Consider the following 18,627-nt stretch of genomic DNA (forward strand, 5'->3'; position numbering starts at 1 on the left):
AGTAGAGAATGTATTTTTTTCGTTACTTTGCATAATTATTTTTGCATTTGCATAATTATTTTCATGAATCACAATTTCGTGTCGTAGTGAAAAAACGGACCATAGCGACTACTTTCCATGCCACTGAGCATGACACGAATTAGACGCATTTCGCCGTCAAAGCACAGTTAAAGGCTCAAGACTCATGAATAACCTTTCTTAATAGGCGCGAGGTCGTAATCTGCCATCATATCCGCGTAGTGGCGGGCGCGAGGCGTATCGTGTATTGTCAACGACGAGTGATGGGGGGCGCTAAGTGAAGTTTCTCATCATTCCATTCTCACCGTCGGGCAATAGAAGGGAGCCTCAATGAATTATGGTCCATAAAGCGACACGTCCGGAGAGCTGTAAGTAGCCACGGATGAAGGCGATGTACCTGGATGAGGCTAAGTTATGTACGGCGACAAAAGCACGTGCCTCCTCGATGGCGCTTTGAAGATCGTTCAAAACAGAACCCATGTGTGAATATTACAATAAATTTCAAACATATTTTAAAAGCAATTTTTTTATTCGAACTAAAAAGAAGAAAATAAACCAACCTTGCCTTGGCCCAAGGTCCCACTTTGAAAGATGGTGGATAAAAGGCTATTTATACAAATAAGACATGGGGATTCACTTTGCACTAGTCGTTGGAGCGATGTAAATTCAACATAATATATTTCAGATTTTGATTGAACACTTAAAGAGAAAGAATATTATTTAAGACGTTGAATCAATGTGCACCACGTTCTCGGTTTCGAAAAGTTTTATATCCGTACAATTCAAACATGGGACCTTGAGTCAAGGGAGATTTATTTTCCTATTTGCAGGTCAAACAAAAAAAAAAGGTTTTGAGATTGATTTTTCATATACCTACTGTAATATTATCCCTATAATGTCATTTTATTAAATAGAGGTCCATGACGGCATCACAGTGCAAAATATATAATCTTAACTCCATTGAAGATGGGTAAAGACAATTTGCAAAAAAAAAAACCTTTGAAAATATACGTAAACTTCACCAACCCTGCCGGGATTGTTACCTGGATTCGTCTCTTCCGTAAGCATACGCGATATCTGCTGCGCAAGAGGGCAACTTCTTCCATAACGTAGAATTAAATCGTTAAAACTTATTCTGCAGCTGAGACAAATGCTAACAGTGGAAAAAGGTGGCTCATACTGCCTGTGCAGACCCAGAAATAGTTTAAGAATGCATTGTCATTTGGTGGTGATCTGTACTGAAAACATAACACATCATCAATTGTAACAAGTAACAAGTGGATTCAATCTGGGTTGCAAAATTTCGTTCGAAAGGACAAAAAAAGGCTAGATAGTCATTTTATAAATACGAAGTATAAAGGCATAGATTGTGCCAACTTTTCTTCAGGAAGTAATCCCTCACTCACGACCTGTCGTCTTTTTTGGAGACGGATTGCTCTCTTGAGACCTACGCCATCATTTCCAAATTTTTGCAGCACGAAGAGGGCTTCAACTGCTGAGGTAGTGACTAAAATTCAGAGTAAGGGCAGAAGACAAAATGAAGCTCACCGTCCAGTATTTCATGAATTGAATTAAGGACGTAGTCTTTTAAAAAGTCTTTTTTCCTAAAATATACCTCATCATCAACATCATTAGTCAACAATCCTAGGATTGGTTTGACGCAGCTCTCCATTTCTCTCTCCTATCCGCTAGCCTTTTCATAGCTACATATTTCTTTTCTTTTACATCCTTTATAACTTGTCCTATGTAACTCATTCGGGGCCGTCCCTTGCCCTTTTTCCCGAACCGCCATGCTGTGAGTTCGCGCACAAGCGGGTATCCAAGGAGTAAGGCGTGAGATATTCTGGGGATGAAATAACATTAAACAATTCCTCGTGCCATGCTCTACTCGCCGCAGACATTCCTCGTCGGTCGAGTGAAATAGTTCCCCAAGGCCGAACTCCTTAGTGAGCGCACGCGTAAATTGTCTAGCTTCGTTTTTGTATTTTACCGTGCGATTGTGGTGTCTGTCATGAGAGAAATCTTTTGCAAACCTGTCTGACATACACGCAGAAATTCGTTCTGCGGCGCAGACCTCTTGCAAAACCAAGTCAACGAGGATGCCCTAAAATATGTCTTTCACATAAAGTAAATGCGATTGAAAACGAGGAAAGTGCTGCAGACGACGAGCAGACCCCTACGCGATATTTCATTCAAAAATGACACACGAGAATTGCGAGGCCGAAGTAATTAGAGAGTTCTTCTTTACTGCATACTTATACGGCAATGAAACGGTGGGGGTTGTCTGGGTGACCTCACAATGGGAGGTCGAGGTCGAGGTATGACTCGAGAGGCATGAGTCAGGTGTCGCGAGTGAAATGGATGGCGTGAGGGATATCAGCCACTCCATAAAGCAGTGGGGTGAACATCCCGCGCCCGAAATCCTCTACGCCTTTGAGGGAATGGAAACTGTAGACAACGACCTGCAGAAAATATTTATCAAGAATCTTCTTAAAAGACGCCTAGGTATCCGACCATTGAGGAAGTAAGGAGAACAGCGAAGAGCAATGGAGCCGACGACGTGAAAGCGAGCGCGCCCGTGCTCTTCGGACGTGACGCAAAAGAAAAGTAGAAATGTGGAAGGACCTCCCAAGAAAAACGACGGAAGAACCCCGACGAAGACGTAAACAACGCAACGTTGAGCAGCCGAAAGGAGCAGGCTCCAAGGACAGAATAGCCGAAACACCACCCCCAAGGAATACGAGAAAGACTGGAGAAGAATAAAATTCGCTGACGAAGCAAATCAAGGGCTTGAGAACATGCATGTCTCCAGCTCAACAAGTTTTTTTTCGCGATGGATTATCAGTCTAAAACTTTATCTATCATTCTGAAACTACTGACATTTTCAGAGACATGACCAAAGTCAACATTTTCAGGTACCTCAAAATGGAAGATTTCCTTAGGTTGTTTCTCAGATGCGTAAAAGTTTCTAAACTGAGATGTGCGAAAATGTTGAAAAAGATTGATTGTGCATTGATACCACGAGAGTAGGCATGCCTCCCTATCGATCACCCATTTTGTTAATGAATGATTGCTGACTTTAAACTTAGGCTAATATCTAAAAATTTTCGGAGCATATAAAGTGAACCCTTTTCACATTTTTGTGCATCACAAATTTGTAAATTGTGCTCCTGAATTTTTTCAAAATAAATTATAGTAAGCCCAAGGTTCTTGCCCTTACTACAAATGTCTCATTCTATGTATCGCTGTAAACGGCGTCAAGTAGACTCCAAAACTCCACCAATTTAGCGAATGATCACATTTTTATGTTGTCACAGTATAGGCCCATTACAACTACCCCATAAAAAGCCATTTTCATTGACGCATTATTGAAAAAAATGAGTATGCACGACGTGAGAACCAACCAATCAACCACTGGTATATAATAGGGTGGTTTCCTATTATTTTTTTATTGCTTTAATCGAAAGATTATTACTCCTGGAGTACGTATTTCACGCTTTTAGATTTTTAAATGACAACATCTATTTTTCGCGATTAAATGAAAAGTGAAAATTTTCAAGCGCGCGAAAACGCGACGCTCAAGTATGAATTCCGGGAAATATCTCCGTACGTCGTATTTCTGGTTCCCCCTCCCACCCGGTGTGGTGACCTTGAGGCGAGACTTAGCGCTGATACGTCGCAGGATGCTAGCGGATAGCCAAGTACCTTGCTGGATGGTAGCGCTTGGCTTAAAAAAGGTTTATTAATACCTTATCAAACGAGGAAAACTTTCCGACCTTAGCCAGTTTCAATAAGTGTTTATTAAGACATGTTTCCCTGAGCTCTGTGCCTCATGCATGCATTGGTAACCTCAGACGATGTATAACTCCTATCCTCTCGTGTAGAAACTAGGTCCCTGTGACGTCATGCGGAGTGGAATCGTATGGGCGCCAATCTGGCCTTTTTCAAATGAGGATAAAATTTGACCCTTGCCATTCGTCTAAACCGGTATTTCAAAAACCAAACAATTTGTGTATTATGAATACACTAATGGTGGGTAACGAATCGCAATCAATGCCTTTGGTTTTCTTTGATGAACGAAACTACCCTATTCAATGTGCGATAAATTTTCTCGAGAATAATTCTCTGCCTTATGTAGTTTCAATTCACATTACGTCTCTTCAGAACGCATTTCCTACGTCAGAAAAAGGGAACGAATGAGTACGGAATAGCAAAGGTTAATCGGCGCCGGAAAGAAAAACTAACCTCCCAAGGAAGGCACGCCACAGTGCGCCAGAAGGATCGCTGTTGAAGGATAACTTTTGATCCCTTTCACATGAATGCACGCGGAATGTATCTCGGATAAGTGAGTATATAAGAAAGCAACCGCGAAAGAAAAAAAAGAGTTATTTTACACGCCATGACAAATTAAGGCCACTTTATAGTAAAAAAAATTGAAAAATATGCCGAAGAGAACGAGTTCATTAGCGTGTGGTTAAGTTGATTTTGAAATACCGGGAATGTTTCGGAACGAGCAGTGTCTGAGTCCTATCAGTATCCCACGCTCATACTATTTAGTGTTTTGTTAACTTAAACAGTGAATCAAGGTAAAAGACATCTCTGAAGACAAATCGCATGTAGATAATATGAAGAGGAACATTAAACTCCGACAAAGTCATTTCAACAGTTTGTGCAGCAGTTTGCCATTAGCACTTCAGAAGAATGATAAATTGCGACCAGTCCGCGATAATCCAGATTTCCAACGGACCAGAGATAATAAAATAATTTTTCGTGAAGTTCTTCGTTTAATTTTTTGCCATTTTTTCTGTAAACTACCTTTAGGCCAAACTGTGGTGGTTGTCGCGTCATAATTGTATTTTTTTTAATAACCCACCGCCAAACCAGAATTCGACTTTCTTGAGGAGTCTTCGTCAGTGACGTAACTAGGAATATGATTAGGGGGAACGCGGGGACCTTGGGGCGACCCCCCCACCAAGGGAACGGGGGCAGGGGTCACCTCACTTCAAACATTTTGAGTCAACGGTCGGTATTCAGTGACTAGTTTCATTGTCATGATGTTAATAAATGATCTTTGACTTTAAGCATACCTATGCAGTTATTATAAGTCAAAACTATTTTAAATAATTGTTTTTATTTCTCTGAGGCTTTTGGGGGGATCGATCCTTCTAATCCCCCCATAGTTATACGTCACTGTTCTTTGTCAGGTTGAGAGTCAGGTTGATAAGAAAAAACTCGAGAGATACGACGACGAAAAATTCGCGAGCACCTGTAACCGAAGCACTGAACGCCGCTACGGTTTTTCGGGCCACTGCGCAGATATCTATACAACAACCATCTGAAGGAGGAGAAGCAGGGCGCTCTCTAATGGCTCCGTTAATGCCCGTTAGTCGGCGAAGACTCACTGCATTCAGAGAGAGAGAGGCGCACTGTGGCCCGTGTTGCCCTTTGGGGCATGTTCCCTTCACTGCAGAGAGGTAAGCGGCGAGTGGCCACGCGTTCGTTTGGATTCGGTGGGCGGTTGAAGCGGGCAGCACGAAGGCGGAGCCGAGTGCTCGAAAGGAAGTTCATTGCATCGCCGTCGTAACGGAATCACCGATGACCGCATCCAAAGGAATAGCCATCGCATGTTGACCGACCGGAGACCAATTCCCACAAGCGATTTATATGGAAAAGGAGATAATTGCCAAGAGAGGGCCCCGCAGTGGCGTAGCCAGGGGAGGGGGGGTCCGGACCCCCCCCCCCGAAATATAAAAGCACAATTATTTTCCATAATAAAAGGAAAGGATACTTCCCGAACAATTATTGAAAAATCATGAATTTACAAAGTATTCTATTAACAAATGATGTTTTTCGATTGTGAAAAGTGTTAAAATTAGTTTAAAACCCATTAATTACTAATAAGTATCCTGTTTTTTAAAAAATTTCCCCCCTGGTTTTGGACCCCCCCCGGAACGAAATTCCTGGCTACATCACAGCCACACCGCATTCTGTCAGATTGAAACTTGTTTAATTAATGGACGAAGGCAAAAAGCATTGTGGATATTACAACCATTTCATCTGCCCACCCTAATGAATTCGTAGTCATATGGTCGGAGTATTGTAATATATTTTTACTGCAATTGATTCGAGCGAACATTTTGTTGCAAGAATATTTAGCAATTCCTCGTCTTTATAAATATTTTTCTGGGACAATTAGATACTGCACAGCATAACTGGTAATGATAAAATCTATCTGTGGTCATATTTGAAAACCAATTAATAACCTGGGGGCCGTGGCAGAGTTAATTAAGTTTATTGGACCATTAAAAATGGTAAACGAAAAGAATTTTGCACATTTCAAACATATTTGCATGCCTTCTCTCCGATCAAATTCAAGGGGGCTGAAAATGACGTCTATTTATGAAAAGTAATTGAAGAATATACAAAACTGTGTGAAATGTACAAATTTTGTTTCATAAGCCATTATTTATGTTCCTATAAACTTGATTGACTTTGCCGATGCGCTCAGGAGAGGGTTTGTCTTATCCATATGTTTCAAAAAGAGTACCTAATTGTTTCCAAGAGAAAAAGCACTTAAAATGTACGAATTGGAGAGAATGCTTCTTATGGATATTACATGTTGATTAATACCCATGATTTTACACTGAAGTCCCTTGAAATTGCGATCACTGTCTCATCAGAATTACAAGAGGTAACTTTTGCAAATCCATTTAAACGCCCGACGGGTAACAAGGTATAGTAATTAAATAATGCTTCACTAGAATAAGAGAATTATGATGATAAAGTAACAATGTACTAGGTAAAATAATAATATATCAATTAAGAAGCTGGTATCTAACCCTCGAGCGGGCGCGCCTGATATTTTTACACGATCGGGCACGTGGCGCACTTTGTCCACGATACATGCATTTATATGATAACACTCGATTTTTGTTGAAATTTATCTTTATTTGTAGAAATTAGTCCAAGCTTGAACATTTATAGGTTATGCAGTTATAAAAGTATCCAGGCGGTACTTGGCTGGTCGCGCGGCGTAATTTGTAAACCACGGGTGTCGGGTTCCTCTTGCCGATCTAAAAAAATTGCCACAGTACCTCATGCTTTAAAAAATCACACTATAGACATTGAAAATATGACAATGTAAGAATACACGAGGCCATTCAAGAAAAGCGAAGCACGAGGTACACGGCCGGTCGCGCGCCTTACTTTGTAAGCCACCGGCGTTCCACGTGCCGATCTAAAAATAAATTAGCTACAATACTTTGAGGTTTGAAAACACGCACAATAGATATTCGAAGTACATTTTAAGAATACATGAGGCAATTGTGGACAAGAATGTGCGTTAAATGTCAAAATCCTTGGGTTTCGAAGACTGGCGTACTTTATACGCCAGCGCGCCCGCTCGAGGGGTAAAGCAAATATAGGTAACCTCGGGCAAAATAAAACAGTGTTGCTCCAAACTTGACGCATTGTTATGGATTACTCGAATAGTTTCCTGCTAGAGACAACCAGCTGAGAATGTCTGATAGATCGAGACAATGATAATAATTCTAGAATTGTCTTATTATGTTCAGAAGTAATATTCTTGATATAATTTTCCCTCACCACTTGACAGAGCCGCTACTATCGCAGCAGAGGGGAAGTGCTAGACGTGGGTGAGGAGGCTTGAAACATGATCAAAAGATGAAACAATGCGGAGGACCAAACGTGGTTCACAGCCACTAATGAGGTAGCTCAAAACAGAATGTTAGGATTATATGGTCATGCATTGCTCTTTCTGTAGTATAAGAGAGGATACAGTAGAAAGGACATTCATGAAATGAATTGCAATGTGATAGGAGACAGTCATGAACATGAAGGAGATGATGAGACGATCATTACGAGTAAATTTTTAGATAAGGCTCTCGAGTTTCATTTAGAGTGAAGCACTTAACGACGCGAAAAACATGGATGTTGAGAAAGAGGACGAGAAAAGACTAGAAGTGATGAAGAAGCAGGAGCATTTTCCACAAATTTTAAATTTTAAACTTTTTAAATATTTAAAATTAAAAATAAGATTTAAAAAAATTAAAATTTAAAATTGTGGAAATTGCTTCTGCTACTTCGTTGTGTACCGTTTCCACTCCATCTCGCCTGAAACCTCAGAATATAGACTATGAGAGTTTGAAATGCGTGATTGGATGAGAACTGGGGAGTGGACGAAGAGGTGGAGGTACGACGAAGTGCTGAAAATGGTGGGTGAGAAGAGGCAGCTTCTAAATGAGAGACGGAGGAGACATAAGGTATGTATAGTACTGTATGTAGTAGGTAAGTACTGAGCAGGGAGGGGATGCTAAAAACAGTGCAATAGGGTAGAATGCTTTGTAAACGAGGGAGAGGAAGGTTGAGACTAGAATTTTTGGATAGGATGAAAGGGAATAGGTATCATTGTTAACTGAACAGGGATCTCAATGATGGGAATGGTGACGCCCGGAAAAATTAGCGAACGCTCTATGCAAACATACTTTAATCGGAATAAAACCATTATAAAAATTATTCGTTCAAAACTCCGCTATCAACTTAAAACTTTTACTGCTTAGAGATAACACCGTTTTCAAAATTTGCTTGCAATTTAAATGCAAAAAACATTAACTGAGGCAATGTGGAGACAAGATTTTTCAGTTTGAGATAGAAAAAAACAGCATGCTATACTGCCTAAGAATATATAGTTACCGCATTTAATTTAAAAATGAAAAAAAAAATACTCGAAATACACGTCTAAATTATTCTGTGAAAATTCAGAATTCACAAGCACCTAAAAGACGTATATTTGATATAACTCTCCGAGCGTAAGGCTAAGGTGGTGATCTTCCTCAGAAGGAATCGTCACTCCGTCTCAGTCGGTCTTTTTCGGTGACTGATCACCAACGACAAGCTTACGCTATCACCTTGAAAGTTTCGCAAGTCGACTCGCGTGCGGCGAATCGGCTTTGAGGGACTTTGATCCCGGGGCTCTACGCTGATTCAGTGCATTGAATGTAGTTCTTTCATCAAATAGATTCAATAAGTGAAAATTTTCAATTTTATTCACCGCCGTATGCCCTAAGCAACATTCGGCGTTTAAGTTTTAAATTAAATAATTTGGAAAGTATGAATGATATTAATCAGACAAATGTTAGAGGAATACTCAGAGGACGCAAAAGGCAGTTATTCAGGATGAACGGGGAAAGAAATTAAAGAATGTCGTATGACGAATAAGACTTGGTAGAGGCAAAAAATTCATCGCTGAACAGCTATCGACCACAACATTTGGACATATTTTTATATTTTACAACTATACAATTTCCGAAATATAGATGATTTTTATCAGGGAAATATTACAGGAATACTAAGTAGTTGATGGTTTGAGGCGTTACTGAGTGGAACTTACTCACGTTGAAAAAAAAATTTTAACTTGGTTTTTTCACAGAATATTAGAACATATTCTGTGGAAAAACAAAATTTAAATTTTTTTATTCTTCATACTAAGTAGTCCCAAAAGGCATTTAATCTTGCGTAGAAGGGTAAAAGAAATTAATTGTCGAATGGTGACTCAGAATGAGGAGAGGCAATCGATAAATCGCTGGACAGCTAGGTATCGATCACAAAATTGGAAAGGAAAACTCAACTGACACCGCGCAGGGCTATCGTTTCACCCGACTGATGCAACAACGACGACGGCCTCTTCATTTCCAATCCGAGAGATGCGGATTGCAGCGCCAATTATCGAGTGGGATATTGCACAGATTCCCCTGGAAGCCGCGAGCTAATCCCCATCTCCTAATTGCCACGATGCTGCCGCTTCGGCTGCTTCTGCTTTTTTACGGACCGACGTAATCTCTTCCTGCTCGTCGGCCATTGTCCACCCATCGCGCTTGAATGCTTTTCCTGATTCCAGTAATCCAACAATGCACCGCGCTCCAAGCGCAATGGTGGGGGCAACGAGCAAGAGGTTAACAGACAGGAGGGTGCGTAAGGTCATGAAGCGGTGAGATCTCATTAAAAGCTATCGCCAAATGACTAAAGACCGACTGTAATCAATTTCACATTGCTTTAAGAAATTCAACTCGGCTCCATGGATGGGAAAACGGATAAAATGGGCAACGTCGACATTGTAAAAATGATAGCAGCGGCACAAAGATTCGTGAAACGAGATCAATTTATAAAACGCATTTTATGGCCTTCAACTTCGTCTCTGAAGCGTCTGCTTCTTTCGCCGATGCAACAGTTGCAGGTGAAATAGTGGAAAATTTATTCTTTAAAATGTGGAATAAATGAAAAATCATAAATCTAGTGACCAACAAACAAGATTTGACGAAATAAAAATACGGTAATGAGGCATGTGATATTGCTAGGGAACTGAAGATGACCATAATAATAATAATAAATTATGCTCTCACCGGTTTCCTGGCTGAAGTTTTCCAAGTGTCTAATGGCTGGTCAACAATTACAGCATCGTCCATGCACTCCAGCGGTATGCAGACTTCCGGCAAGAAGCAAAATGCATTAACTCTCACGTGGATAAGTTAAGCACGTAGATAGCCGCAATATGGTTCACAGTGGAATCACCATCAAAGGATATAAGTAAATCCGAATTGCGATGCTGGTTGAAGGGTAACCTCGCTAAACCGAGTAACACTATCCGGAAACATTCACTGGCCTGGTAATTTCACGTTTAATTTAAATAATAAGCAACACTACCACCAAAATAGTATCATACTGCAACTAAATCAATGGCCGACAACGAAAATACAAAATGTTGAACTTGAAAAGTAGCCCATCACTGCACGCGAACAGATACAAGATCTTAAGCGAGCATATCTGCATAGCGACACATGGAAAGCATTTTGTTCCACGCAAAAAATAAATATCCACAAAAAACAATGTCCAGGTTAGTTGCAGGTATTCTTCTCAGGTTCTCCATCGCGTCACAATATCCGTGACCCACGTTTAGATACACGAGGCGAGCACTGAAAGCTAAGAGGTAGGAAAAACCTGACCCGGAGGAGAACCAGAAGAGAATTCATGGGACGAGATCGTCGGGGAAGCTTTTTATCTTACATCTAAGTGAATACTATTTTATTAACGGCTTTAAAAGTAAACGCTGTCCGTTCCACTATTCTCCCGTTGTTGGACCGCAAAGAACGCGTATCGCTTATTGTGAACCGTGCAAAACTTGGCACAAATAGTACGGCTGTGCACGAGATACCAAAGCACCGGATTGAAATTGCTACGGAGGCGACCGCGGTGCGAGAGTCTTGTCTCCGTGACAGCGAATCCAATACTGGCGGTCGGTGGAGTAAACTCCCGGGAAACGCGTGGCCCATTGAACTCCAAGGCCCTCCCCCCCAAACGACCTGCAGCATAAACAAAACCAGCGGGAGCCGTGGGCTTCCTGGCTTCACGAGTCCACAATGGAGGAGTGACGATGACTCCCTTGGGTTTGATTAGGTAGTTGTCGGAGGGCTCCGGATTTTGAAAAGTTAGCTGGAACCCCCTCGATCAGCAGCTAAGCCATCTACCCTTTAGACTACCACACTCAAGTGGCGTAGACATGAATTTCGTTGGGGGTTCCAAAACCAGGGGGGAATTGTTTGAAAAACAGGGTACCAAGAAATGGGTTTTAAACTAATTTTATCACCTTTCATCAACGAAAAACTTCATCTGTTAAAGAAATATTTTGTAAATTCATGATTTTTCAATAATTTGTTTTCTTTTGAGAAAGAAAATAACTTTATTTCAGGGGGGATCCAAACCACCCCCCCCCCCCCCCCGCCTACGCTACTGCCTCATTTCCCTCAATAATACTACCTATCCTATTATTTTACGACATTCATCGGAAAGAAATTAATTTCCTTGGGTCTATTTATTATTTCATCCTTTTTTTAATGAGCCAACACCCACAGTGAAATGGTTCACTCCACTTGTGAATTCTGATATCTGATAGTTGAGGATAGGGCTCAACCTGGAGTAAGCCTGAGGCGTGCGATTCTATGGTATCCAGAGAAGGCAGTTTACTTCTTTAAGTCGCTTCTAACCGAGAGGATTTTCGTTTGATTTGTCCAAAGATTATATCATGGATTTAAACTATCAGACATTCTTCCGACAACAAAACGATCTGCCCGTAGTGTAAATACGCCAACCAAATCTTCTGCGCCAAATATTCCACATGATATTCCTGTATGACCAACATTATAAAAGAAATTAAAAGAAATTATTTTTGTACTCTTTAAACAACTCTTAAACCTTTAGAGATAGGTAAGTGCGTAGTAAAGCTTTTAAATTGAAGTCATAATCTCAAAATGAAAAAGTTTCACCAGCACACGATGAGTGGAGCTAAATTTAATTTCGAGTCTTCCATTTTGCAAGAGTTGGCACAAAGACGCAATGAACCAGCCGCCATGTCAGGAAAGTTAGACAGACGTCTGCTTCTGCGTTCGCCGTTTGTAATCTCTTGCAGCAATTAACGGGCAGGAATTAACGGCACGAAAAGTTTTCCTTTCCCAGAATCTGCAACATGAGCCATCTCATGTTCATTCGAAAGTCATTGAAGAGACAGAGTTTGTCTCTGCGTGTGGCGTGCCTCTGATCCCATGGCTAGCACGGCACGCGAACGCATCAAACCTCTCAAAATTTAAATCGATAAACAAAAGCCATTAGCGCAGGAAAACTCAGGTGTCATTCAAGCGATATGGCACTCGCATTGAATTTACAATTTTATCTTGTTAGTGATGGAAAATAAATTCGATTATAGCGTGAAATAAAAAACCCAACATTTTTATCATGATGACCTCGAAAAAAATATAAGCATTTGGGTCTACGAATTGCCGTGAATCCATCTATATATTTAAAAATTTGAAGGCAGCAGTGCAAATTCGAAGTAGATAGAAGGTAAAAACGAGTGTTAAAAATAAAGAATGATTAACATAGATTAAATATAGTCAAAATGAGCTTCCAATGGAAACAATATTTAGTAATCACTCATTCCATCAACTCGCGTTGGAAATAATACGATACGATAGCTGTAGCAATCAAAATGAGATTGCATTTTAAATGTAAATAGTACCACATAGGGAAGAATTCATAATTAATGATCTTCATTAATGTATTCCGATAAGTACTTCTATATTATTGCCCCATTAATTATGCAGTAAAAACAATGTCTTTTTCTTTCACGCAACTTATAAAAACTTTCTTCCCGCAAATTAAATTAGGTCTAGCGTAATTATTTCTTCCCTAGGAATACTCAAATGTTTATGTTAGGTTGCCATGCCCCAATAGATGAGTGAACATGAGGAAGTGGCGAAGCCTGGTAACTTCTCTCAAGAAAGTTGGACAGCGTAGTAGGACAAAGTAAAACCGTTCCACCGTTTGCAAAAAAATACTTGGATACAAGTGGGATAGGCATGGCTGCACACAAATTTGAGATACAGATGTGGAGAATAACGGAGAATATAACGCAGGAACGGAGAGGAAAATGTGGAAATACTATCATACCAATAAAAAAATCGGAAAGTACTGACAACGGCTATTGGCATGACTGGTTAGGAGTCTGACATAAGCGCTGATTATGTGAGCGAGTACATCTGTGAAAAAGGGAAGAATACGACAGATAACACAAATACATTCAATAAATATAAATTAATGATTACTAAAATTACGAAATGCCATGAATGCCAAAACCAAATGCCATGTTCATTGGATGGCCTCGTCCATATTGACTTTCGATAAGAATTATTTGCGACTGTGTTGCCATATCACTGAAGTATAGCATATGAGAAACCGCGATATTTTCTCAATTATTTTTATAAACAGGAGTGTCATGGTCTCCACTAAAAAAGATGTTTCTAGTCGTTGCATAAATTTGCTTTAGAAGAAAGGCATAAACTACGACAAACAATTTTCAGATATTTTCACCACCGAGCGGGCAGGACCCTAAAATTCAATTCCAAGAGGATTCCAATGGCACAAACCTAAGGCACAAACAAACACAAACTAAGAACCACCTATAAAAATATTATCTTCCCATTAATGCCCAGACGTATCTTTAGATACGTCACACTTTAAAAACTCCTAAATACTCTTTTGTTTGTTGTTTATTTATATTTTATTAATATGCAATTTCTTTACGTAATATGACAGAAGAAAATCTTCTAATGGTGTACAAGTGATTTAGATTATTTAAGCCTATATTTGCAATTCTTATGCTAACTTACATACGGCTGGTCATGAACTACTCAGAAACCGCTACGATACGGCCATGTGAAAATTAAATTTTCATATAAAGCATTGAGTTTATGAATCCAGATTTTACCTGTTTTATTTGAAATGTATAAGGAATATTGGCTTTTTAAAGACATTCATTTTTCTTTCAAGCTCATGACAATACTAACCAGTAAAGTTTTGACGTATTTAAAGATACGTCTGAGCACTTGTGGCACTAAATATTCCAGTTTTGACTTATAGGTATGTGTTCATTCTGTTTATTGATTAAATAAATAAATAAATAATTATTTTATAAACCTAATTATGTGATGCATCGAAGACAATTTTATATTTCTGCAATTTCATAATGCATAGCATTTAACAATTAGGTAAATACAGCAAAAACAGGAATTTTCTCATAAATGTGGTGTATCCTCTTTTCAATTGCGATAAAGTACCTTGGTTGTGATGAAGTAATTCGAAGCATGAAATGAATTGGTATTGGATTTCCGGAAGCGCAAATACTCGCGATATCAAGTTGCCTATCCTGGCACAGTAGCGGATATGGAAAAAATTCAAGGGGGGCACAAAAGATATCTTGAGCTACCTTTGCATGTATCTTAATGAAAAATAATCAAGTCACATGCAAAGTTTAGGAAATTTCTATGTGAAATGATTATACTTACATTCACGCCGGCCTCGGTGGCGGCGGGGTAACGCTCTCGCCCGCCAAACAAGAGGTCGCGGGTTCGAGCCTGGGTAGGTTTCCCCGGTCCAGGACATGGTCGTTTGTGTACGTTTACTAGTTACACTTGTTGAACACCCCGGAGTAAAATGGCCAATATGAGCTGTATCCGGTGGTTTGAGAATAAAATTTAGAAAAATAAAATATACAAGGCAATGCCATCTTATGATATGAAAGAGTTACAATTGTAGTTCTGCAATGTTAGGTAATACGGGAGGCCACGTAAGAGAAAAGAGACCGCGCTCGCCCCCTTCGCCCCCCATATGCATCCGCCAGTGTCTTGGCATTATTTGTATCCTGTATGCCCGACGGTGGAATAGATTGATTACTTCGTTTCTCGTTAAACTTTCTGCTGGCAATGATATCCAGATTGCAAACCGGAAATCAGTGTAGGAAATAAGTAACTTTGGTGAACATTGGCAATGAAACTATGTACTACGCTACGTCACCCAAAACTTTGTACATACTTTGTATTCAAGTTTAAGCCTCCGAAGGACACACCTGACATTAGGAGGAACTGACGCTTTAAAAACTTCTCAACCGTCTCTTTAGTAAATAATTTTTTGTTACTTTTGTTGCACACTCCTTGCTATATATGCTTCCCATTTACCGCTGAGAAGAGAAGACGTACCTTAGTAACGGAGCAGAGGTGAAACAAATCTGAAATACTTTTACCATCAACGCTGTTAGCAGAAAAATTCAAGACCAATTTTCTGAACAATTGTAAAAAATGTTAGTACGTTATTCGTACGTACAAATCGAAGAGATTTTTCAAGTGTTTGGAATATTGCTACTCTCAGTTTATCACCGTCTACCTAATAGATGGCTTTATCGGAGGTCATCTCCAGACTATACCATCGAAATAGTTTCTAAGTCAATGCGAAGGGACAGGTTTGAAGAAATTTAAAGGTTTCTGCATCTGGCAGATAATTATTATAATGGGAAGAGTGATGGCAAAGATAGGCTATATAATGCTCAACCTTTGTTTGAGATTTGAAACTTGACTTTCAAAATTGTAAGCGCTGGATGATACCGTTTGGTGGATGAATCAATCAACCCCTATTATGGTAGATATGGCTCCGAGTAATGTATTACAGAGAAACGAGTAAGAGATGGGTTAAAATTATGGTTTATTTCGGAATATAGTCAACCTTTATCATGCTGTGGCCAACCTTCAGAGAACAGATCTTAGTCAAGGAGGATATGTGGTTTTAGGACTCGTTGATGAGTGTGAATTACCACCAGTTACAAACATATTTGTTGGCAATTCGTTCACATCAGAAAAGCGGCTCAGAAATGTTAACTGGAAGGAGCTTGTGTGGCACTGGAACATTTCATGAAAATAGAATCAATAGTGTATATAACCTTCCTGAAAAAGCTGCATTTCAAAAATCAAAGGGGGACCGCTCTAGTTTAATCGAATAGTTTATAACAATGATAAATACAGAGATACCATGATTACTAATAGCATACATAATAAAATGAAAACTCCTGTTTGTTATCCTGTTTCCGAAAAGAAAAAATGGATGTATCAGTTGTACAGGGATGGATACTAGGGTGGTGCGAAAAAACTCAAGTTACAAATTTCGTGTCATAATAGTGCGGAAAAGTTGCGATACGTTAGTACAAGAAAAACAAAAAAAGAATTATTAAAATCGGACGTCATCTTCCGATCCCGCAAAGCACCTGAAAAAATGACAAAAATGAAAGAAATTCTTTTTTTTTTCGTTGTAAATAAATGGAATAAAATTAATATCTTTTAACGCAACAGCAAAAAATGGTTACAAATATCATAGTTTATTATTAATATATGCATATTTATGGTTTTAAACTGTTATTACCGATCACACCAGATCATTAAAAATGTATAAATTTTGCAATTTTGCCGGTTTTTCAGAGTTTTGTAATAATTACTTGAGGATAATTTTTGCGAAGTTTTAAATAGTCCTTCAGATCAAAATGACAATAAAACTGGCCACTAGAATTGAAAGGCAAAATTGCACCTTAAAAAGGCAGCATGTTAACCCTATTGAAACCGAAAGTGAAGATGTTGAGGTTTTAAATGACGCAACGCAAAGTTCAACAATCAAGGAGAAATTTGTTGACCAGGAAGATCACATGCCTAGTACACCCTAAAAAATATAAATCACCATGGCAAATTGGGGTAAATTTATAAACTACAGCTTTTCATTGTGACCTCACCGTACAGCTGCTGCAATAGCATCAAGGGTATTTGTAGACAATGGTGTTATAACTGAAGAATATACTTTTAAGTTCATTGACTGATGTAGAATTAGAAGGGAAAAGAGAAATATTATTAGCGATATACTTAGAAAATCCATCTTGATCTAGGTGAAGTACACGGGCTATACTTTGAGGGAAGGATATACAATACCATAGTAATAGAAATGATTGAATTGAAAGAGTACTGCCGGACAGTTAAAGCGGATCACCAGTCTCTAATAAAAGAACCGGATTTTGTGTATTTGAGTCATGTTTCTCCAAGCTCCGGGTCTGCTAAAGATATAGTGGTCTCCATATTATCTTATCTCTCTGATCAAGGAGTATCATTAGAGCACTTAGGGTTAGTATGCTGTGATGGCACGAACATCAACATTAGATGGAAAGGTGCACTATTAGAGAGCTCGTAGGAAACATTGGACCTTCACTGCAGTGGGCAGTTGGTTTACTTCATTTCATTGAATTACTTTTGTTATATTTTTCAGTATTTAGATGGTGAAACAAGTGGCCAAAAATCATTTAGTGGGCCAATTGGACTAATCTGAATGGTAATGGAAAGCTTCCAATTCTGCATTTCCAAGCAATTCAATGTGAAATTCTACAAGTTGATAGATAAATTTTGAGCAAGGACAAAAGATACCTTATTGACATTAGACAAGCAATCACAAGTGCTGAATTTCCAAATGACTTACCAAACCAGAGCAATGGAAACCTCTCGATACATACCTGAATATTAAAAGAAAGTAGTTTTCCCTGTTATTGAATGGAACTCTAAATTTGACCACGCAGAGAACGTATTGATGGCGATGGTTTTTGATTACAGAAGGCACATTAGAGAGCTAGGGCTAAAAAGAGTATTTAAGGCCAAACAGACTTAACTAAAAGCAAACCTATCGTAAACTTCATTACTCCTGCCATGAACTTCGAAATAAATGACTGAATAGAATTGATTGCCTGGAATAGGTGCTTTCCATTCATTGACACAAGTCGACTTGGGTCGCGGTTTTCGTGTTCCATTCTGTGTGTGTCGCCGACTGTTGTGACACAAGTCAACAAACGGTAACGCACAGGAATAGGAGAGTTATAAACAGTTTCCGTGAGTCGACACAAGTCGACTCGTGAGTCACATGAATGGAAAGCACCCAATGTAGTCAAACTATCTACTCCACTTCTTCTTATGAGAATAATTGCTAATGAAGAAATAGCTTCCTTCATTGAATCTGGTGATAAACAAGATTGGGATATTTTAACTTCCTACATCACAGGCAAGCAATGGAGCCGTGTGTGAAATTGGTAACAGAGGCATCCCTTAAGCTTTGTGGCTATCGATCCAGAGATGGATTTATTAGGGCTATATTCAAATCAAGGTCCATTATGCCCGACTTCACCACAAAATCGCA

This window comes from Ischnura elegans, chromosome 5 (assembly GCF_921293095.1).
Source record: "Ischnura elegans chromosome 5, ioIscEleg1.1, whole genome shotgun sequence".
NCBI classification, from domain to species: domain Eukaryota; kingdom Metazoa; phylum Arthropoda; class Insecta; order Odonata; family Coenagrionidae; genus Ischnura; species Ischnura elegans.